This window comes from Schistocerca nitens, chromosome 4, assembly GCF_023898315.1.
Source record: "Schistocerca nitens isolate TAMUIC-IGC-003100 chromosome 4, iqSchNite1.1, whole genome shotgun sequence".
NCBI lineage: Eukaryota > Metazoa > Arthropoda > Insecta > Orthoptera > Acrididae > Schistocerca > Schistocerca nitens.
Genome location: NC_064617.1, coordinates 610581448 through 610605210, shown reverse-complemented (window position 1 = coordinate 610605210; position 23763 = coordinate 610581448).

Sequence of the window (23763 nt, the reverse complement as noted above, 5' to 3'; positions counted from 1 at the left end):
ATTCCAACCAGCATTGATTCCGGAAACATCAAACATGTAAAACCCATCTCGCACTTTTGTCACGTGACATACTGAAAGCTTAGTATCAAGACAGTACGGCAGATGCAGTTTTCTTAATTTCAGAATACCATTTGACTCAATACCACATCTAACGCTTATTATCAAGAGTATTATTCTAAAGGGTATCGAGCGAAATTTGTGACTGGATTGGGGATTTTTTGTTAGGGAGGACGCAACAAGTTGCCTTGGATGGAGAGTCATCGACGACGAAGAAGTAACTACGAGTGTGTTCCCGGAAAGTATGTTGGGACCATTGCTGTTCATGTTGTATATTAATGACATTGCAGCCAATATTAGTAGAAATCTTACGCATTTTGAACATGATGCAGTCATCTATAATAAAGTACTGCCTGAAAGAAGCTCCATAAATATTCAGTCAGATCTTTATAAGATTTCAAAGTGGTGCAAAGACTGGCAACTTCTTGACTTATGTGTTAGGAAATGTGAAATTGTGCACTTCACAAAACGAAAAGATGTATTTTTTGATTGTAGTATCAGTGAGGCATGGTTGGGATCGGTTAAATCATACAAATACCTAGGTGTAACACTTCTTAGGGATATGAAATGGAACGATCATATAGACTCAGTCATGAATAAAACTGATAGCAGACTTCAGTTTACTGCAGAATACTTAGGAAATGCAATCGCTGTGTAAAGGAGACTGCCTGCAAATCACTCGTGCGACACATTCTAGAAAATTTGCTAAAGTGTGTGGGACCTGTACCATATATGACTAACAGGGGATATTGGTTGTATACAGAGACGAACAGCACGAATGGTGACAGATTTGTCTGATCTATGGGAGAGTGTCACAGAAATGCTGAAGAAACTGATTTGGTAGACTTTTGAAGATAGGTGTAAACTATCCTGAGAAAGCGTACTTACAAAGTTTCAAGAATCGGCTTTAAATGATGACTCGTGATATCCTACAACCCCATATATATCGATCCTGTAGAGATCCTGAAGACAAGATTAGATTAATTACAGCACACACGGAAGCATTTAAACAATCATTCTTCACGTGCTTTATATGGGAAAGGAACGGGAAAAACCGTAGTAACTGATGCAGTGGGATGTACCCACTGTCATGCACTTCACAGTGGATTGCAGAGTATGGATGTAGATCAAATATCTCTTTTACACGAAGCTATGTAATGCATTTCTTTCTCGTCGACCCCTTTCCCTCCCGCATCTCTCTCTGTCTCTTTCTAATCGTCTCCTCGCCATCCCTACGGGAGCGACACGGAGAGAGTTGTAGTACATTCCTAGAGTCATCATTTGAAGCCGGTTCTTGAAATTTTCTAAGTAGCCTGACTAGAGATAGTTTGCGTATATCTTCAAGTGTCTATAAGTTCATTATCTTCAATATATCCGTGACACTCTCCCACAGGTCAAACAAATATGTGACCTTTCGTGATGCCCCTTTCTGTATATTTTCAGTACATCGTGTTACTCCTATTTGGTCTGCTCCATACACATGAGCAATGTCCTAAGGTAGGTTAAGAACTCCGTCGTAAGGCCACAAGTGGCCCATCAGGACCATCCGACCGCCGTGTTATCCTCAGATGAGTATGCAATAGGAGGGGCATGTGGTCAGCACACCGCTCTCCCGGCCGTTACGATGGTTTTCTTTGGCCGGAGCCGCTACTATTCGGTCGAGTAGCTCCTCAATTGGCATCACAAGGCTGAGTGCACCCCTAAAAATGGCAACAGCGCTTGACGGCCCTGACGGTCACCCATCCAAGTGCCGGCCACGCCCGACAGCGCATTACTTCGGTGATCTGACGAGAACCGGTGGATCCACTGCGGCAAGGCCGTTGCCCACCTATGGTAGGTTTCGTAAGTATTTTTAAGCAATCTCCTTTAGAGACTGCATTTCACCCAGTATTCTACCAATGAACCGAAGTCGTCTACATGATTTACCTACTGCTGAGACAATGCGATGGTTCCATTTCAAATAGCTGAAGATTGCTACACCCAGGTATTTGTATGAGTTAACAGATTCCAATTTTAAATCGTTGATATTATAGCCATAAACTACACTACTGCCCATTAAAATTGCTACACCACGAAGATGACGTGCTACAGACGCGAAATTTAACCGAAAGGAAGAAGATGCTGTATTATGCAAATGATTAGCTTTTCAAAGCATTCACACAAGGTTGGCGCCGGTGGCGACACCTACAATGTGCTGACATGAGGAAAGTTTCCAACCGATTTCTCATACACGAACAGCAGTTGACCGGCGTTGCCTGGCGAAACGTTGTTGTGATGCCTCGTGTGAGGAGGAGAAATGCGTACCATCACGTTTCCGACTTTGATAAAGGTCGGATTGTAGCCGATCGCGATTGCGGTTTATCGTACCGCGACATTACTGCTCGCGTTGGTCGAGATCCAATGACTGTTAGCAGAATATGGAATCGATGGGTTCAGGAGGATAATACGGAACGCCGTGCTGGATCCCAACGGCCTCGTATCACTAGCAGTCGAGATGACAGGCATCTTATACACATGGCTGTAACGGATCGTGCAGCCTCGTCTCGATTCCTGAGTCAACAGGTGGGGACGTTTGCAAGACAACAACCATCTCCACGGACAGTTCGACAACGTTTGCAGCAGCATGGACTATCAGCTCGGAGACCATGGCTGCGGTTACCCTTGACGCTGCATCACAGACAGGAGTGCCTGCGATGGTGTACTCAACGACGAACCTGGGTACACGAATGGCAAAACGTCATTTTTTCGGATGAATCCAGGTTCTGTTTACAGCATCATGATGGTCGCATCCGTGTTTGGCGACACCACGGTGAACGCACATTGGAAGCATGTATTCGTCATCGCCATACTGGCGTATCACCAGGCCTGATGGTATAGGGTGCCATTGGTTACATGTCTCGGTCACCTCTTGTACGGGCCTTACTGGATACAGAAAATGTTCGACTGCTGCCCTGGCCAGCACATTCTCCAGATCTCTCAGCAATTGAAAACGTCTGGTCAATGGTGGCCGAGCAACTGGCTCGTCACAATACGCCAGTCACTACTGTACATGCCATCCAGGCTCTGTTTGACTCAATGCCCAGACGTATCAAGGCCGTTATTACGGCCAGAGGTGGTTGTTCTTGGTACTGATTTCTCAGGATCTATGCACCCAAACCGCGTGAAAATGTAATCACATGTCAGTTCTAGTATAATATATTTGTTCAATGAATACCCGTTTATCATCTGCATTTCTTCTTGGTGTAGAAATTTTAATTGCCAGTAGCGTACTACGTTTTCTCGTTGCTCCAAATAGCCCTAGACATTGTCTACAGGATTAAGATCGGATGATTTAAGGCACCTGTCGAGGTGTTCGTCAAACGAGGAACGTATTCGTACAGTTATTTTTCCACTTCCGTTGTCAGCTTGAAGGAAGGGCGTCTTCAAGCACAGTCAGCATGAATATGTAGAAGAAAGAGCAACAACTGGTAATCGAAAATGTTAAAATAAACATCCTAGTTCAAGTTCACGGTAACATGTATGAATGGGCCCAGGTCATGGTACGAAAAAAAAAAATGGTTCAAATGGCTCTGAGCACTATGGGACTTAACATCTTAGGTCATCAGTCCCGTAGAACTCAGAACTACTTAAACCTAACTAACCTAAGGACATCACATACATCCATGCCCGAGGCAGGATTCGAACCTGCGACCGTAGCAGGCCCACGGTTCCGCACTGCAGCGCCTAGAACCGCACGGCCACCGCGGCCGGCACGAAAAACGACTCCAAAACATCACTGCACTACTTCCGGTCTGAAATACGCCCTCCACAGACTGCGTTCTGAATGCCTGAGAGGGCCATTTGCACAGCCCCTGCAAATACTTTTTACCTTGTACCATAGATTTTGTGAGCCCGTTTTTCCTATCGACTACCATCGGTTGAAAGGAGGCAAAGTCGGGAATCATCGCATTACATTACGCATCTCCAGTCCCCTACTGTCCAGTTGACATGTTGTCTGGTCCGCTGTAGACATGCAGCTTTGCATGCCGCTGGTGCACTGGAGTTTTTCTAGATACTCGACTCCAAATGTCCATTGCTTGCAGTTCGTTTTGTAATGTTTGTTCGGAAAGTAGTTGAGCTAGCCTGCGCTTACTGACAGCAGCAGATGCTAGCTGGTTGGAAACCGATTCTCATTCGTAAGGCGTGATAATCGTTGTGGTCTCCGTTCTTATTCCACGTTAAATTGATGCTAGTAGTACTGGCTGGCTGTAATTAAAATGCAGCTACCCATAGAGGTCCAGTGTGGGCTATAATTATCGTATAGCAGGGAAACCTGGTAGATATTACAGTGCATTAATGCGGAAACGACTTACGCCGGAACAAAATAGTTAGTTTTGACCACCAGGTACAAATCCGGCGCTGTGAACGCAGGAAAGGTACATAGAAATGTTTCCGTATGTAATGAATTAGGAAGGGGACGTAGGTAGAAAAGGTCAATGAAGTGAGAAAGGCATAATGTGGATTTTATACTTAATCGCCGCTTACAGAATTTGCTCAATGTGAGCACTGGAGACGCTGACGAGATGCTACATCCGTAAAACGAGGTAGTCAACACTGGAACCTCAGCAAACTGTTCTTGTACACTGGCCTTCAGATCAGGTAGAGACCGAACATGTCCCTGGTAAACGCATTCTTTTAGATAACCCCAGAGCCAAAAGTCACATGGATTCATATCTGTTAATCTTGCAGGCCATTCATCTGGAAAACTTCTGGAGATAATACTTTCGTGGAAAGTTGCATTAAGCATATCTTTTATTTGGCCAACGACATGAGGTTTTGCCCCATCTTGCATGAAGACAGTGGTTTCCACACAGCTGCGCTCTTCCAAAGCAGTAATCACACGCTATTCAAGGAGGTGTCGATAACGTGCAGACGTCATGGTATTCCTTGAAAGACTCTCTGGGTGTATTCTCTTCAAAGAATAATGGACCGAGAATAAAGGTGCTTGAGAATTTGTCACATACAGCGAATGTGCAAAACACGCGGTTTGACAGTACCCCAAATGTAGAAGTTCTGCTCCCTGTAGTGTAAGATGTGCCTCGTCACTCCATAGAATATTGCCCAGCCACATGTCATCAACTTCGATCTGAGCCAGAAACCGAAAATCAAATTCAGAACGTAACTGCGAATCATTAGGGTTCAGTTGCTGCACTGTCTGGATCTTTTACGGGTACCGTTGTGTAATACAGACTGCAAAATTTTCCGTGTTATTGACCAGGGGATGGCCAATTCTGCTGACACCGTACGAGCACTATCACTATTCGGACACGTGGTGAATAGTCAGTTACAACAGCAGCAACCTCCTCAGTAACTTCCACGGGAATAGGGTGCCTTCCTCGTCCAGGCAAGCTCACCCGTGTTTTCGAATTTCATTATCAACTACTTTGAACCATTTAACGTCCCCTTGCCTCATCCACCCAGACCTTTAAGTCGGCAATACTCTCTCAATGCAGCACTGAAATTGCTGCCGTTCGCATAAAAGAGTTTCACTAACAGCGCACAGTCTCTCTTCTCGATAGCCACGCTGTTCACTCACGTTATTGTTTGACTAATGACAGCGTGGTTGTCATTCCGTCACACAAGCAGTGAACAGCGCCAGATTTTCACCTGGCGGCCAAAATTTGAACTAATTTTTGCCCAGCGTAAATCGGTTCCGTGTTAACGCATTATATGTTTACCAAGTTTCGCCGCCATACAATAATTACAGCGCACACTCGACCCCCGTGATTAGCTGCATTTAATTATAACCATCCGATACATCAACACTTTTAGATACGTTATACAGTCAGCGCTGGTAGACCAACAAAGGGCCAACTGCATTCACAGTGTGATCATGGGCACATCCAAACATTATAGCTTTTTTCTGCCATTCTGCGGCGTCTCCAAGCCGACCAGTCCTACTACGCTAAGTCTATACAGCTGACTGGCATATACACACCACTGAAATGTCGTAACTGCTATCAGCAGTGGAGAGTCGTATAACTAATTAGTATCATTTACAGTACTGACAGCAGTATTTTATCCAGTGACCTTATTTGGCGGGTAAATGCGTTGTTTCTTTCCACACACTCCACCTGAGCAATAAATTCCTAAAACAATCCAATTAACTTCTTCATTTCTTACTTTGAGGCTACCATTGGCTGATTAATAAATGCCTTTCATAACAATAACTATCAGTACTACACATGGTGAACACTTTGCGTAATGTGTATGTATCTCATTCTTGTTCTGGGCAGTTTCATTTTTTTTTTTCCTTCTGTTGGTATGTGGTTGATGCTTCAGATGTTTTAGTGTATCCTATGGATTACTGTTTTGATGGCTTGTGCATTGTATGTTTTTGATTCTGTTCTTATGGCTGGTCGAGTGAGTTGACAATAGACTTGCATTCACGAGGGGAGCCATTGAGATTCCCATGTTAATTTACGATTTCTTTCGTATGTCGAAATCACTTCATGGAAATGCAGTGTCGCACCGAGTTTCCTTCCTCTCATTTTTCTAATTTAGCTGCTCTCGACCGCCACCAATTAGGCGGGGCGTTGAATTTTACTTTTGCTTTATTTTATAATGCATGTACAAGGGAGGAGAAAGAGGGAAAACACGAAACTAAGTACTTACGAAGGAGCTCGCCAAGTTTATCATTCTCAAGCAGCTGGTGTATCTTCATATGCCCCTGGATCTATACAATAATGGATTGTAACGTGAAATGACAGCATACGCGCTTATGAATAGAAGTGTAAATCACCGCCTGTTTTCATTCGATGGTCAAATTCTGATGATGAATATTTGAACTGGCTATGTCTTTTGTACAGCACCACAAAAATGTTTCATATCGGCTACGGTCCCATTATGGTTACAGTGACATTATCTATAATATTTTATAGCAAACAACATCGTAGATGCCATGTTCCCTGGAGTAGACATCCGTGCTTGAGAGTCTTAGCAACGATTAGATCTTCCTCCCATTTTTGAGAGAAGCGGCGCCATGGATGAGATTAGACGTAGTCCATAGGAAAGAATTCATGGCGTTATCTTGCTTTCATTGTAATTTCTGATCCTGATGGGTATTAGCTCATCACGGAAAACGCATATTTCAATAGACAGACATCATTCGTGATGCGACAACGGAACAACAAGCGTAGCAATTTCGTGTACGTCATCTGTCTGTGCATCATGTAAACACCATCTCAATGATTTTTGTTGTAACAGTTCGTGTGTATTGTTTTTCTAAGGTGAGGATGATTAATACACCCATATTACAAACAAACATTATCTGGAATCACAATAGCAAAAACGTTTTAACAGCTGACACAAGTTTCAGTAGTTACGTCATCTTCTAATATCTGCTCGCATATTCTCTTCATGCATTGCATTTTTTTTTAATTTTCAGCAGAGATAATAACTGCCAGAATGAAGAATGAGTAAAAGTGTTCGAGTGCTCCTTGTTTCCCTTACTGATATTATCCCTAATTATGTTTAATTGTTTTCAACAGTCCGTAAGAACGGCCGGATGTATAACGTCTATCAATAACGCACGTAGTGCAAAACCCAATCACAAGTAAATCATGGCATATACTAAATCTAGTTGAGGTATGCTTCAATTAGCGCAATGTTTTAATTCATTAGCTAATGCTAGTAAAAATTTGAGACAAAATCGATTTGTGTCATCATCTTTTCATATGCTCTCATATAACACTGAGATTTGTTGCTTGTTCCAAGGTTGTACTGACAAATAAAGACCCGTTTTAGTATCGTCGGTTTACTGCTTTTGCTGTTCCTCTGTTTGGAGACTTTAACAAATAGCACTGTTCAAAAATAACGACCAGGCGCAAAGAACAAGCACAAAACGTATTGCGTATTTGATTTGTCAGAACAAGAGCACCACAAAATTGCTCAATGACTATCAATGCAAAACACTACAAGAAAATGCATGTCATATGAATTCCAAGAAGCTTCTTTTTGGTGGATTAAAAGATAGTGATATTAAATACTCCACACTAATAGCAAAAGTTCTTAAATTCTAATGAATCAGTGGCCTATTCAATTGATAAAATGTTGTTTGGCTGTGCCATTTTGACGTGGCTCCTCTAGTGGAATTCTATCCTGGGGATGTCAATGTGTACCAGGACTGAAGGCATTTGCCTACAAACAAACAGAAACCTAATTACCTAACTTTATTTCTATAGGTGATAAGTACAACTTTATGACTTCCCTCATAGCACTGAGCTGAAATTGAACTGACTGTTTTGCTATTTTATGGACAGGAAAGTTTGCTACTCTCATTGTGTACTATGCACAGAAAATACATTGTGTACTGTGCACGGAAAATAGTATGTGATGTTTAATATGTGTCACTTTCTCCACAAACGGACCACAGGAAAACCTAAATAAATACGAGAGCTGTTCAATAAAGAATGATCATAATTTTTTTTGACAACATACCTTTACTCATCCTCATAATTTTGATGGTCCTTCTCAAAGTAGTCTCCCATGAATGCGATGCACTTGTCCCAGCGTTTCCGCCAGTCTTCAAATAAATGCTGGAAACCATTTTTTTGAGAGGTCCTTCAAAATCGCCTCCCCAGCCTTCACCACTGCTTCTGATGACTGATAATGCCTCCCGTGAAGGCGTTTCTTCATGTTAGGGAATAGAAAAAAGTAACATGGGGCGAAATACGGACTATAGGGAGGGTGAGGGATGCACTTCACGTTGATTTTTGCAGGATATTCAGCAAAAACATTGGCAATGTGCGGCCGCGCCTTATCGTGGTACAGCATCCAGACTGCTTCACGGAAATGCGGTCTTTTGCGCCTGATATCGACTTGCAATGTTTTCAGGACATTCCTGTCGTGTTATCCAGTTACTGATGTGTGTGCAGGTACAACATGCTGATAAACCATTCCATGAATATCAAAGAATGAGATGACCATAACTTTCCAAGCAGAAGCAACCACTTTTGCTTTTTTGGGGATTGGTGGTGAAGATTTACACACTGAGCTTTGTTGTTTGCTCTCAGGATCAAAATGATATAGCCAAGTTTCATCAGCAGTGATTACACTTGAAAGAAACTCCGGATCTTCCTCTAACATCAATTTTAACTGCACGCAGACCTGCATGCGAATGTCCTTTTGTTCTGGAATGAACAGTCCCAAACCCATCGCGCACAAACACGTGTCATGTGTAATTTTTCTGCCACCAACATGTCGGTGGCACCAAATGAAATGTTCAGTATGTCAGAAAGTGATCTTAAGATATTTCGTCGATCCTATCTCGTAATGACAGCAGCAGTGTTGATGTTTTCTTCTGTAAGAGGAGTAGCTGGAGCAACGGGTCCACATTCGATTGAAATTGATTGTCTCCCCTCTTTAAACATTTAAACCACCTTCAAGCTGTGCTGTACGGAAGAACAGACTCTCCATAGGCCTCCTGCAACATTGTAAAGGCCTCAGCTGAAGATCTGATGAGATGAAAACAGAATTTCAAAGCCGCATGTTGTTCCTCGCGTATTACCTCCATTGCACCGGTAGGCTATACTTAACATGTCTCACCTTACCTTCCTCTCACAGGCAGGAGCCAGGAGTCACAACAATGAAATTACTAAGGCGCGTTTGTTGCACATTAAGCTAACAGAATATCATAAGACTAAATTTTAGCGCGAGAAATTATGATCATAAAAAATTATGACCATTCTTTATTGAACAGCCCTCGTAATACGAATTTGTGTGATATCTGTTCTTTCAGACATGTTCAAAGGAACAGACACCATATAGTCATATTTATTGGTTCACCTCAATGGGTCTGAATACACAACCATTAGTGTGGATGCACATTTACATTCGACCTCCGACGGAAATCTAAAATTAGAGAGCTTGGAGTACATGGAGGGCAACTGCAGATAGGCGGCGCCAGGTGGGAATGTGAGTCAGATGGAGAACGTGACACACATTTGCTATAAAAACTCTGTCTAGGCCACGAAATGGTTAACGCAACTGCCTAGTATGCTGGAGATCCTGGGTTCTAGTCAAGTTCTGTCACATATTTTCACTCGTCGCGCTGATTCCTCATAAATTGCCAGCTCAGCTGACAGCATTAGTTCCTTTCCTTTCTTTTCCGTCCTCCACCCTCCATCTTCAATTTACATAAAAAAATAAAACAATACAGAATCTTACACATAGAAAACATCACGAACAAATGGCATAGCAAACGAAAAACGCATTTGGAAATAGGAATAATTTCCAGAAAAGAAATTCGTGATTGGAGCGAGAAAGCTATGTTATGAACAGACCCACTCTTATCAGTTATCAAAAAGTGTCACAGCTGTCGTCTTCGGTTTTACCGAACTTTCCATATCTAGAAATATGTGAGTTCTGCCGCTATTTAGAAGTGTTTCGAACTATTGAGACATTACTGCGAACGTCCCAGCAATCGTTAGGGATTTATTAGTGTCATCTGTGGGGAACATTTATTTGCTTCTTACAATAATATTACGGGGTCCCACAGCTATCATTACATGAGGTGGATGCAGTGTTAACTAAACCAAGAATGTCTTTGAGTGCGTCCCACACACGGTCAACTACGAAGTTTGCCTTCTCTGACGTGTAGTGCATCACAAACCATTTGGGGCGGCCCTGAAATTTTCTGCCTTAAGGGCAAGTCTAGGAATTTGTAGTTTAACCTATCACAGAATTGTCGAAGTCTCTGGTTACTGTCTTTCATTCGACTCAGAGCCCGAAAGAACCATTAGTTCTGGAAACGAAGCTGCAGACTTCACTGAAATTTCTTGAGCATAGCTACTCTCAGGCATTTGCTGGGATAATTTAAGTTTGATCTCAAATCCCAGGCGACATGCATAATTTGTTCCAACGCGCATCACAATCCATAGTCATTCACATCCTGTTCTTTCAATGGCTACCAGAACGGCCTCTTCGACGTTCAAACTACCAGCTGTTAACAGACTCCTACATTATTGATTTTGCATTCCTCTGATACTGGACACAACAAGCTATCCAACTGGTTAAGTTCGTAACGTCTTGATTTCAGTTCCAGTGGGAGACAGAACTTCAAACTTGATGATTAGGAGGATTGTCCTCCCTTGCGCAGGGTTCCTAGATCTTCCTCGGACACGCCGCATTCATGTCGAAGGATTCTGATATGTCCTGTATTTCCTGGAAATGAGACAGTATCGACATGAGAAGACAGTACTTGAGTAACCTTTGATATCTCTGGTTCATGTCTCTCGGTAGCCCGCCCAACGCACCCATTCGCGGCAGCTTTCGATCGTTTGGCGGCAGTGATTACGAAAATCAACTAACGCATCCCATGCCCGAGAACAGAATTCACACTGGAGCTGCACTGCGGATAGTGCAATGTCTTTCCTTAACAGTAAACAAAAAAGCCTCAAAACGCAAGGAAGTGATTTTGTGTTGTAACGAAAAATAAGCCTGGGTTAATGTAATGATTTCTTAAAGAAACTTGGAACTTCTCGTTTAGATCTTTAGTTTTGTCAGTGTTAGCTCACAAACAATCGCTTGTAGGAAATTCGAAAACAGTGGAAACCTACGACATGTTGGTGTTGTATTTCAGCATGTTCAGGGAGGAGTGCAAGAAACTGGAATTCACACATTTGACTTCTGAGTATGTAGTATGGATTCAACATGAAGTGAACGTAGACACTTATGCTGAAAAATACCTGAAATTTAGCGCGATTGAAGCGACAATACAAATTAAATTCTATAGCTACATTTTTTCATAAGATGACAATTTTCTTGAACAATTACCACGATTCGGCTTTAATGTATCCAACGTACGTTCAATGGATACGTTTGTAGGCTGCCACCTTGGAGTAGGCAAATAAAAAATACTGATACCTGTGAGGTGTGAAGAACGATGACCCTGAGAATATTTTTAAGTATGAAAATGCTACGTTTCCAACATAGTGACTCAGTTGTAACATACACAGATGAGACTAAATTGAGAAAGAGGCAGCATGTTCCTCATTGCGTCCTTAAGACCCATTACCTATTGGTTTAGTGTATATCGTGCAGAACTGAAAACCATCGGCAGGATCCTGGATAGTTGAAGGATCATTGGGGGAAATTAGCCAACATATATACATTCTCTCTCTACTTTACAAGCAGCGCAGAAAATGTACACCGAAGAGAAAAACAAACAAAACACAAAAGCTACCCTCCAGTTCTTGCAGGTTAGAGGAAAGTAAGTGTCATTCTTCTGAGTACCAAAACATTATGTAACTGAGAAAATCACTGATTTACATACTGCAGGTCAGGAGGCATGCGTGCTTAACTCCTTGGTCTAGATCAGCGCTCCCCTCCATGTTATTCCTTTACTATTCAAGGCAAGGGCCATGTGTAAATAGGAAAACCAAAGTCTGTATAAAGCTGATAAACTAAGCATGACAATATTAAAGTCCTTTCCGTGGAAATTAGTTTTCTCTCGTTTTAGTGGAAGGAAGTGGTCTCCTCCGCCAGGAATCACTCAGAAAAGTACCCATTTAGAAATGGCGATGGCAGCAGCAATGGAGATATGTATTTTCTGGCCACGATTAACAAATTGTATTATGATTTGTTTCACCATCACACTATCACATATCACACGACTAATTGGGTCTCCCCTTACCACAGTCCACTGCAGGAAATTTTAAATTTTGTCAGAATACGAGAATTCGAATCTAGATCACTTGCCCTAATGGGTGAAATTGCGATGCAATCTCAGTGTGTGAAATTGTTGGGGATTGAGTTCTATCGTCCTTAGTATATGATCATCTTTCTTCAGGCACTGGATTTCCAGTTCACACATGTACCTTACTCTGGATAGCAAGAGAATAACATGTAGGGAAACGTTGACCTAGACCAACGTGTTCAGCATTAATGTCTGAAGTATTAAGTCGGTCACTTCTCTTGATTACAGCTTTCCTGGTATGAAGGAGAATGACACCTCTTTTTCCCCAAACCGCAAGAGTTGGAGAGAAACGGTGTTTGTGGGGATTTCTCTACTGGGTACGTTTGCTGTACTGGTTGTAGAGCAGCGAGAGAATCGATGCATCTTGCTAACTTTCCCTCACTGATCTTTCAACTAATGCAGAATCTTGCCGGTGATTTTTAACTGTGCGCCGTATATACTGAACCACAAGGAAATTCAGTCTTAGGGACACTGTGGGGACCATACCCGCTTTTCCCCAAGGAGACAATCGTTCCAAGTATTGCACTCGATCCCATCAAATGTTCCACAGAATACATTATGTAAGCTTTAATGGCAGGATGCAGTATTTTCATACTGTCAGTCAGCCAACTTCCCCTGAGAAGTGGTAATTTCTTTCGTTTCTTGAATTTAACATTCAGCAGCAGCGTGTGGGTACTACAGCTCAATCGACAAGGTAACTCAGTAACTTAAGTCCATTGACGGGTCTGCAGGTTGTAACACCAATATTGATTGTAGGTAATTTATACTGTGTAATTATGTGTATGTGACTATGAAGTGGTTGTTCTTTACTAATTAAGCTCATACAGTTGTGAAAGAAAGTTAAAGTTTGTGATATATATATATTGTAAAAACTTAGTAATGTTTAAAAGTAATGAAACTTTGTAAAATATGTATGTAAGAAACTGGTTCATGCTTAGGGATCTTGTATCGTATGGTATAGAAGGTGTAGGGAACCCCCTCTGCTACGGAAGTGGCCTGGCGCGGGTTAAAATGTGATTTTGGCTGTCGATCTGGGGGGCTGCTGGGTGAGCACATTAGTTATTTCTAAAGAGATATGCAATACACAGAATGAATTCTGTGAAAGCAACAATTCCTACCTTAGACATCATTCATCTCCGAAAAATTCTATTGGTACTAAACACACAGTTCTTTATTCTTACTAATCTAAATCGTATTTATCACATGTTCCCCTTCCTTTGCGTCCCAGGTCAATGTGGTTTAATGTCTGACACTAGATTTATCGATTAGGAATTGGGCTGTACGATTTGACTCTGGGACGAATGAAGCCGCACTAAATATGCTCAGGTAAATTGAACGAATTAACGACGAGGATTCTTTTTTTATTTTTATTTTTTTATAGTTGACTCCGTTACTAAAATCGACTTAATTGGTGCAAATTAATTACTACTGACTACTCCCAGAGAACCGCTAAATTCGTTATAATAGTTGATTAGTAGGCTGTTAATATTTCTACTGGTATTACTTCATTTCAAGGGCGTTTAACAGAATTAGGAGATCCAACAAATTGTTCTAGAATTTCCTCGAAATAAACACTGAATAAAATTTCAAAGGAGTCCTCCTTGTCTCTGATAATCAAAACCAAGTTTTAATCCACTAATTGGACTCTGTTACTGTTTACAATTTTCTGCTTAGATGAAATATCTTTGGGCTACCATTCTTTCCTCCTTTGCAAGGCATCTTTCCCTTTATAAAAGAAGATGGCAACCGCAGGCCAAACACATTTCACCATTGCATTTTCCATGCAAGTAACCAGTCAACACTGGGCAGTTCCCTTGGGGTCTCTGTAATAGTAAAATTTCGAGAAAGTTACATATTTCTGGAAGCTTACAATCAATTGTTTAGTCAAGCACCACCCTCCCAGGGAATGGAGGTAAACGATAGTGGTGTATCATCTAACCATCATATGCCATAAGTTGACTTACAGACTTTATATATCGCTTCACATGCAGATGATGGACAAGCATTTAACCACAGTTTCAAAACTGTTTACAGCCGAAAGAAGTCCGAAAGCAGACTGAAGCACTTTCAAGAGCCACATCTCCTATGTCACCTCCGATAAGGAGCGGGTCCCAGACCTCTCGGGAGACGGTGAACGAAGCTGCGGTCAAAGGACTGTTTCCATCAGTGAGTGCTCCAGCGGACCGCGGGGACAGGTGTGTCATCGTCATCTTTCTTTATTAGCAGTCTGTACAAAATGAGAGTTGTAATGCACGCTATTTATTTATTTATTTCATGTTCCGTAGATCTCGTATTGTGAGCACGTCACATGAGATGTGGAACGAGTCAAACATACAAAACAACAAACATACAAAAAGATACAAAACAGTCTCCATTAATTATTATTATTATTGTTGGCGAATTTTCCCTAAAAGGAAATCGTTAAGCTTATGACTTTGAAGGCTTGTTCTTCTTGTCCTTCCAGTACTCCTTCATTCTCTTGGAGAGGGCCTCTTTTCTCTCCTCAGACCATTCTTGTTTGGTCCGCTGTTTTAGCGCTTCTGACTTTACTTCCCAATTGTCTATGTGTTTTCGGAAGGTGCTTCTGTCTGTGGTGTTTGTGGTGCCAATTGCTTGTAGGTCTTTTCGGACTCCTTCCATCCAGGGTGTCGAGACTTTAAGTGTCTTGATGTGTTCTAGAATTTTCTTGGTGAGTCTTGTTTCAGGGAGTCTATCTAAATGTCCGTAGAATTTAAGGCGCCTTTTTCTCATATCGTTCTCGATGTTCGAATATGCTTCTACTGTTGAGTTCTTCTGTAGTCTGTAGCCATCTGGTGTGGGTCTTCCTCCTAAAATTTTCCTCATGATTTTGCGTTCTTCTTTTTTGATTTCTTCAATTTTGATTTTCCTGTTGAGTGCTAGTGTTTCGCTGGCATACAGTACGGCGGGTTTGATCACTGTGTTATAGTGTCTGATCTTGGTGTTTCTGGAAATGCATTGTTTGTTGTAGACGTTTCGTACCATGCCTAGTGATTTCCGTGTCTTCTGTTGTCTGTCTTCGTAAGCCAGTTTCTCTGTTCCGGTCGGTTCGATGATTTCGCCTAGGTATCTGAAGTGTGTGACCCCTTTAATTTTGCCGTACTTGGTTGTGATGTCGTCGCCTTCTCTTGTTAGGACTTGCGTTTTTTCAAAAGAGATTTGTAGGCCGACTTTCTCGGCGCATTCTTTCAGGATTTCGATCTGTGTTTTTGCTGATGTTGGGTCATAGGTCAGTATCGCTAGGTCGTCTGCGAATGCTAGGTAAGGGATTTCCAGTCTTTTCCTTCCTATTGTGACTGGTCTCCAGGTGTTTTGTCTCCTGACTTCTGCTTCCCATTCGCTCATTACTTTGTCCAGGACGATGTTGAACAATAGCGGGGATAGTCCATCTCCTTGTCTTAGGCCAATGTGGATTTCAAAGGGGTCCGAGATTTCGCCCATGAATTTGACTTTGGATTTTGTATTGGTTAGTGTCTGTTCGATTAGTTTTCGGGTCTTTTGGTCTAGGCCCTTTTCTCTGAGGATTTGGATGAGGGACTTTCTGTCGATCGAGTCGTAAGCCTTTTTGAAGTCGACGAAAGTGCAGATGATTTTTTTGGGGCTTGTCATGTGGGATTTTATGATTGATTTCAGGTTGAAGATTTGTTCGGGGCAGGCTCTGTTGGGTCTGAAACCCGCTTGGTATTCCGAGATGGCGGGTTCCAGTTGTCCTTGCGTTCTGGTGAGAAGGCAGGTTGATAGAATTTTGTAGATGACCGGTAGCAGGGAAATTCCTCTATAATTGTTTGTGTCTGTCCTGTCACCTTTCTTGTGTAGCGGGTGAATGAGTGCGGTCTTCCAGTCGTCAGGTATGATTTCGGTTGTCCAGGTGTTCTGTATGATTTGTGTGATTTCGTTTAGCGAGTTTGGTCCTAGGTTCTTCAGCAGTTCTGCCGTTATTCCGTCTTCACCGGCTGCCTTGTTGTTTTTCAGTTTCTTTATGCAGTGGAGGATTTCTTCTTTTGTTGGTGATGGTGAGTCTTCCGGTGCGTTGGCCGGTTCTCGGGGTTCGAAGGTTGAGTTAGGTTCCGGGCAATTTAGTAATTTTGAAAGGTACTTCGCGAGCTCTTCACAGTTTTCTTTGTTGGTAAGTGCCAGTTTTCCGTCTTCTTTTCTGAAGCAGAGGTTATGTGGTGAGTATCCATTGACTTGGTTGGCGAACGTCCTGTAGAAATCCCGTGTGTTGAAATTTCTGAAGTCTTCTTCGATGGAGTTTAGCTGATCGTTTATGTATTTGCGTTTCTCTTGTCTTATTGTTTTCGATGTTTGTCTTCGAATTTCATAGAAGTTGTCCTGTGTTTCTTGTGTTTTGTTGCTGTTGTAGTTTGTGAAAGCTGTTCTTCGATTTTGTAGGGCGATTTCGCAGGTAGTGTTCCACCAAGGGTGCCTGGGTTTTCTAGTCAGCGGGATCAGTTCTTTGGCTGTGTTCACAATTTTTTGTTTAAAGCTGGTCCAATCCTTCGCCTCTTGTTTTTCCCAGTGTTCTGTGATGTTCGATTCTCTGATCTTTCTTGTATCAAATTTCGGTGAGGTCAATTTCTTTTTGTGTTGTCTTCTTGGTGTGAGTTTGATTTTGATTCTTGTTAGGTAGTGGTCCGAATCTCCATTAAATATATAAAAAATGTTCTAGATTACTGCAAATAGTTAATACAAAGTTTAGAGGAAAAACAGATATTGTACATATAACAGCAGATTTCTTTGAGTGTTAATACAAAATTTCATGTTTTAATTTGGAGAAAAATTGCAAGCACATTTCTTTGTTAACAAAATGGAGGATTCTATCTAAATGCTATTCCCCTTTTTGCATCATAAAACTCTTCTAATGTATAAACAGACATATTTAACAAATATTCCTTTAGTTTTGCTTTAAAAAGAGATTCATTTTCTCTTAAACATTTTATCTGGTCAGGGAGATGGTTAAAAATTTTTGTTCCTGACGATTTGACACCTCTCTGAACAACTGTCAGGTTCTTAAGTTCACAATGAGGATTTTCTTTCCCTCTTGTATTATATTTGTGATAGTTTTTATTTGATGGAAATTGTGCAGAGTTCTTAATTACAAAACACATCAGCGAATATATGTACTGGGATACAGTGGTCATTATTTGCAGCTTTTTTAAAAGGTTATGGCATGATGTCCTAGGGGGTACTCTGCACATAATTCTAATAGCCCTTTTCTGGGCCACAAAAATTTTCTTTGCCAAAGCTAAATTTCCCCAGAAGATAATTCCGTAACACATAAAGGAGTGAAAATATCCATAGTATTCGGACTTCATAGTGGTTAAATCTCCAATGGAAGACATCATTCTGATAGCATACATAGCCGAGTTCAACTTTTTTAGGGTCCGTTGTATATGGAAGGACCAGTTCATTTTGCTATCAATATGTACTCCAAGAAATATAGACACATCCATTCTTTCTGTTGGTTGATTTCCACATGTTACATTTATTTCTCTCACTTTTTTTGTTTTTGTATGGAACTGGATAAAATTTGTCTTACTTGAGTTTAGAGAGAGACCATTAACACTGAACCAGTTAATCACTTCAGAGAGTATGGTGTTAACTGACACCTCGAAATTAACATCTGATTTTCCACTCATGAAGATGGTGGTATCGTCAGCAAAAAGAGTAAATTTGCAAGGCAGGCTTGCACACAATGGTAAATCATTTATAAACACCAAAAACAACAGTGGCCCCAGAATTGAGCCTTGAGGCACACCCAACTAATAGAAGTCCATTAAGACTGAGCGGAGGTATCCCTTGACGTGGATAATATTTAGTTTCACAGGAAACCTACAGTTAGACTCGTCAATTACGACCAACCCCACTCCCAGCCTCTGTGCCGACGCTGGTGATCCACCATTCGCCATCAGCCGGATAATGCTCACGGTATCAGACGCATATAAAATGTGTTCATATCCCCCTTTCACCTATGTACCATTACGTTGCTGATCCATCTTTCGAACGACTCTTTAACAACCTTCTCAGGCAACGAGACATTTTGGAACTCGTGCAAAATGATTTCTTAGAAATGAGTGTGACAGATATTGATATTTTACATCAAATTAGAATAACAGTCTGCGCTGGTTGCGAAAGATGTCCTGAATTATTTCAGAATTACCTTTGTTAAAAAAATAGTATACTCCAAATGTAATTTTCAGTTAGGTTTTTATAATACCTTAGGCAGGCACAACGTTATTATTGTAGTATATACTGATGTCTCGAAACAAGGGGACGCCCTTGGCTACTCACAAGGGAACCTCTCCATCGAACCCCCCTCAGATTTAGTTCCAGCATAGGTAGAGAGCCGTTTATGTTTTGCATCACTTTCTCTCATAGGTACGTTCGTTACAGCGGTTGTAGGGCAGTGGAGGAAGCAGAGCAGGTGAGAAAATCTTCCAAGAGTGACGCCTTATCCTCTACAGTGCTTTTAGAATCTACCTCGGCTTAACAGTAAATACTACAGAAATTCTGGGAAGGAGAAATCTGAAGTCCACGCTAGGGAAGATTACTGACAAGGGAACCTCCCCATCGCATCCCCCTCAGATTTAGTTTTAAGTTGGCACAATGGATAGGCCTTGAAAAACTGAACACAGATCAATCGAGAAAACAGGAAGAAGTTGTGTGGAACTATGAAAAAAATAAGCAAAATATACAAACTGATTAGTTCATGCGCATGATAGGCAACATCAAGGAGATCGTGAGGTCAGCAGCGCCGTGGTCCCGTGGTTAGCGTGAGCAGCTACGGAATGAGAGGTCATTGGTTCAAGTCTTCCCTCGAGTGAAAAGTTTACCTTCTTTATTTTCGCAAAGTTACCTTCTGTCCGTTCGTTCATTGACGTCTCTGTTCACTGTAATAAGTTTAGTGTCTGTGTTTTGCGACCGCACCGCAAAAACCTGCGATTAGTAGACGAAAGGACGTGCCTCTCCAATGGGAACCGAAAACATTTGATCGCAAGGTCACAGGTCAACCGATTCCTCCGCAGGAAAACACGTCTGATATATTCTATACGACACTGGTGACGGCATGTGCGTCACATGACAGGAATATGCTGTCGACCCACCTAACTTGTACACTTGGCGAATGGGTAAAAGGATTCTTCTACCTTGCCCAGTTTTCCCTGTGCTCTGTCAAAACATATGTTTTGTTTCGATGTTTGTTTAGGTGTAGCGTCCCCATACTACGGTGCAGTTATCTCGCATCGCACGGACGGACGGACGGGTAATAAGTGTCTGAAAATAAAAAAAATTCACTTTTTACTCGAGGAAAGACTTGAACCGAGGACCTTTCGCTCCGCAGCTGCTCACGCTAACCACGGAACCACGACGCTCCTTACCGCAGATTATCCCTGATGTTGCCTATCATGCGCATGGCTAATCAGTTTGTATATTTTGCTTATTTTTTTCATAGTTCCACACAACTTCTTCCTGTTTTCTCGATTGATCTGTGTTCAGTTTTTCAAGGCCTATCCATTGTGCCAACTTAAAACTAAATCTGAGGGGGGGTGCGATGGGGAGGTTCCCTTGTCAGTAATCTTCCCTAGCGTGGACTTCAGATTTCTCCTTCCCAACAGTTCTGTAGTATTTAGTGTTAAGCTGAGGCAGATTCTAAAAGCACTGTAGAGGATAAGGCGTCACTCATGGAAGATATTTCTCACCTGCTCTGCTTCCTCCACTGCCCTACAACCGCTGTAACGAACGTACCTATGAGAGAAAGTGATGCAAAACATACACGGCTCTCTACTGGAACGAGAGGAAAACTGTGTATCATTCTGCTGGGTACCACGGTAAGTAGGAATTCAGGGAGTTAATCAGGAAGGGTTAACAGACAAGAGAGCCTTTAGGGATCACAGTATGACACAATTTTCCATTCTGCGGTCTATCATCTCGATGTTGACTCAAAAAGCCACACAAACTTAGTAGGAGAAATGACTGGTGGTGAGGGACAGTAAACTACTGTTGGTGAAACTAACTTTCGCGTGTGGCATACCCCATACCGCTCCCTCCAAAGGGATTACGTCACCGGTCTACCTCTTAACTGGGCACCATCCATCAACGCATGGCTTCATAATCCCAAGAGAGAACCCCTGCCCCCGCCCATCTCCAACTAAACAAAGCATGCAGCAGGAACAGGCGAATCCTCTGAAAAAGGAGAAGATCTAACCAAAATAAGGCAAGTTGATGCTGGGTGTTTTTAGTGGAAACTGCAATGATGTGGAGCTAACGCATTATGAATGATAGGGTAAACATCAGACGTGAATACTACCGATATAGTCTCTCAATCTCCTGACAAGGTTGCGGGATGCTGTTAGGACGAAGTGTAGCCAAACTCTTCCCAACGACTGCCTTGTTTTTCTTAATGATGACGGCTCAGCTCATTCTACACACGACAAAATGCTCCTTTGGGTTATCATATTGTGTCTCCCCTCCGGATGCACCTTACATGACACTCAGTAATTTCTTTTTTCCTCGGATGAAGGAACCATTGTGTGGCAAGCAATTCCAGAAAGAAGAGCTGATCTTTGGGTGGTGGTCTCCTGCAAGTCATTCGTTGCTGGAAAAAATGTTTCTGATACTTACAAGGTGAGGTCCTTGATGTAGGTTAAGGTCTCAGCCTTTCACCCTGATGGGTCCTCGTTTGCATCTAATCGACGAAAAAAACAGCGGAATTTCACATGATGTTCTGCAGCTTCTAAAGGTCACTGTTACAAGTGGCTGTGTAGCGTCGTGGTATAGGAACAGTCCTGAAGTGTGGAAGGTTGTGGATTCGAATCTTCGCAGGTCGTTTGAAGTTAATTTTTTATTTTTAAATCTTTATCGAAAGTACTTTGATCTTTGTTTTTATTCAGTTAACTGGTTTAAATGTAAGATTTTTATTTCTGTTCCTTTGTCACATTATTTTGATAACTATATTAACTTTTCCATTCGCTGTATTTTCTTCCTCCTGACATTGTTTCTCCCCTTGGAATCTTGGTGGTGTCAATTTAATTATTTTAAGTTGTGTGTCATAATATGTAAACATTTCAAAATGCCAATCTCTTGGTTAAAATATAAAATACGAAATAATCTATTTTTATTGACTATGCAGTGGTATCAAAAATGTGTTTTTCATTACAAGATGTACGTATTTTTGGATGATAATCGTCATACAAACATTTAAAACAAGTTCTTGTTGCACTATGAACAAAATAACACGGACGAAGATTTAAAAAAAAGAAGGGGTTATAAGTAACATGAAATTCATGCAAAATGAAGACTAGAAGACAAAAATGTAGGACGATAAAACGGAAGAAATGAAATGGAAGTTAACACATAAGAATAATTACAATCACTTGAACAAAGATTCCAAGAAGAAAAAAAAGGATAGGAAGAAAAATTTGAGCAATGAAAAAGTTAATACGATTATTAAAATGATTTGACAAAGGAACAGAAATCAAAAACCAGATTTAATTCTATTAATTGAATAAGAGTAATGATTATTTCGGTGAAGACTTAGAAATATTAAACTTCAAAGCACCTCATGAAATTTAAAACCATAACCTTTTACATGTGAGGACTGTACCTTAAATATTACACTAGGCAACTAATATGTATAATAGCATTCATTTTTTAAAGCTGTTGTGCATCTTGAGAAATACCAAATTTTTTTCGTCTATTACTCGCAAATGAGGGCCCACCAGGGTGAATGGTTGCAGCGTGTGATACCTAGGACCTTTACCTGCCTCACCGTACAGACGGTTTCAAAAAATTGATCCCACCGTCGGGGACTCATTCTTGTTAGAGAAGTACTAACACCCTCTCGACATTTCATGATCGCAGCTTACTCTTTCGCTAGACAAAACAAAATGGAAAGCTCTTTATCTACTGGCTCCTCCAGCGGCTTGCTACGGTACTGGCTAGGGGGGAGGGGGAGGGAGGAGTGGCCAGTGAATTTAATATATACCAGAAGCATAGTCAATTTCCGACAACAAAGTAAAAAATTAATCGGGCTATTTTATTTTTTCGCTGTGGTGATTAAAAGTTTAAATACCCGTCGCATGTACGAGTATTTAGTGTGCTTGAGTGCTGAAGGATGTGTTGCTTTGCAGTGACCCTGGCAGTGTGGCGGTGGACGTGTCGGAGGCGCAGACGTCGGCTTCGTGGCTGCAGGCGCAGCAGCAGCTGGCGCAGGAGCGGCGCAGCTACGAGAAGCGAGTGATCGCGCTGGAGCGCCGGCTGCGCGACGTGCTCAGCGAGCTGCAAGTGACGCGCTGCCAGCTGGCCGAGGCGCTCACCACGCAGGACTACCGCGGCAGACAGGTCCTACATCTCAGCCAGTCCTGTGGAACCACCCTCCTAACGCAAAACCACGTGGTTAAGGAGAAATCGATGAGATGGGAGAGGGAGATAGCCTGTGAGGTTTTGTTATCAACATGTTCGACATATTGAAAGCCGCCATCTTCGATGCAACTCCTTATTTTTCGAATCGTAGTGGCGTTATGAAGCACAGCCCATCACGGTTTCGAGAAGGATCGTCGAACAGAAGCAGAAAATTATACGCCTGTACCTTCGATGTTGGCCTGTTGTACAATTTTGGAACATGTCTTATGCTCGCATATTCCGACATTTCTGGAAACCGAAAATCTCCCCTGTAGGAATCAAAATGGCTTTCGAAAGTGACGATCGTGTGAAACTCAGCTCGGTCCGTTAGTCCACGACGCCCAGAGAGCAGTAGATGCAGGCGTCCGTGTAGATGCTGTATTTCTTGACGGAGAAGGCTTTCCATACAGCTCCACAATGCCCCACGAATGAAAAAAATACAACCGAACGAAATCTGTGTGATTGGACTGAAAGGTTTCTAGTAAACAGAACATAGATTGTCATTCTCAACTGAGAGAAGTGTTCAGACGTAAAAGGATCTTTGGGTATACCTC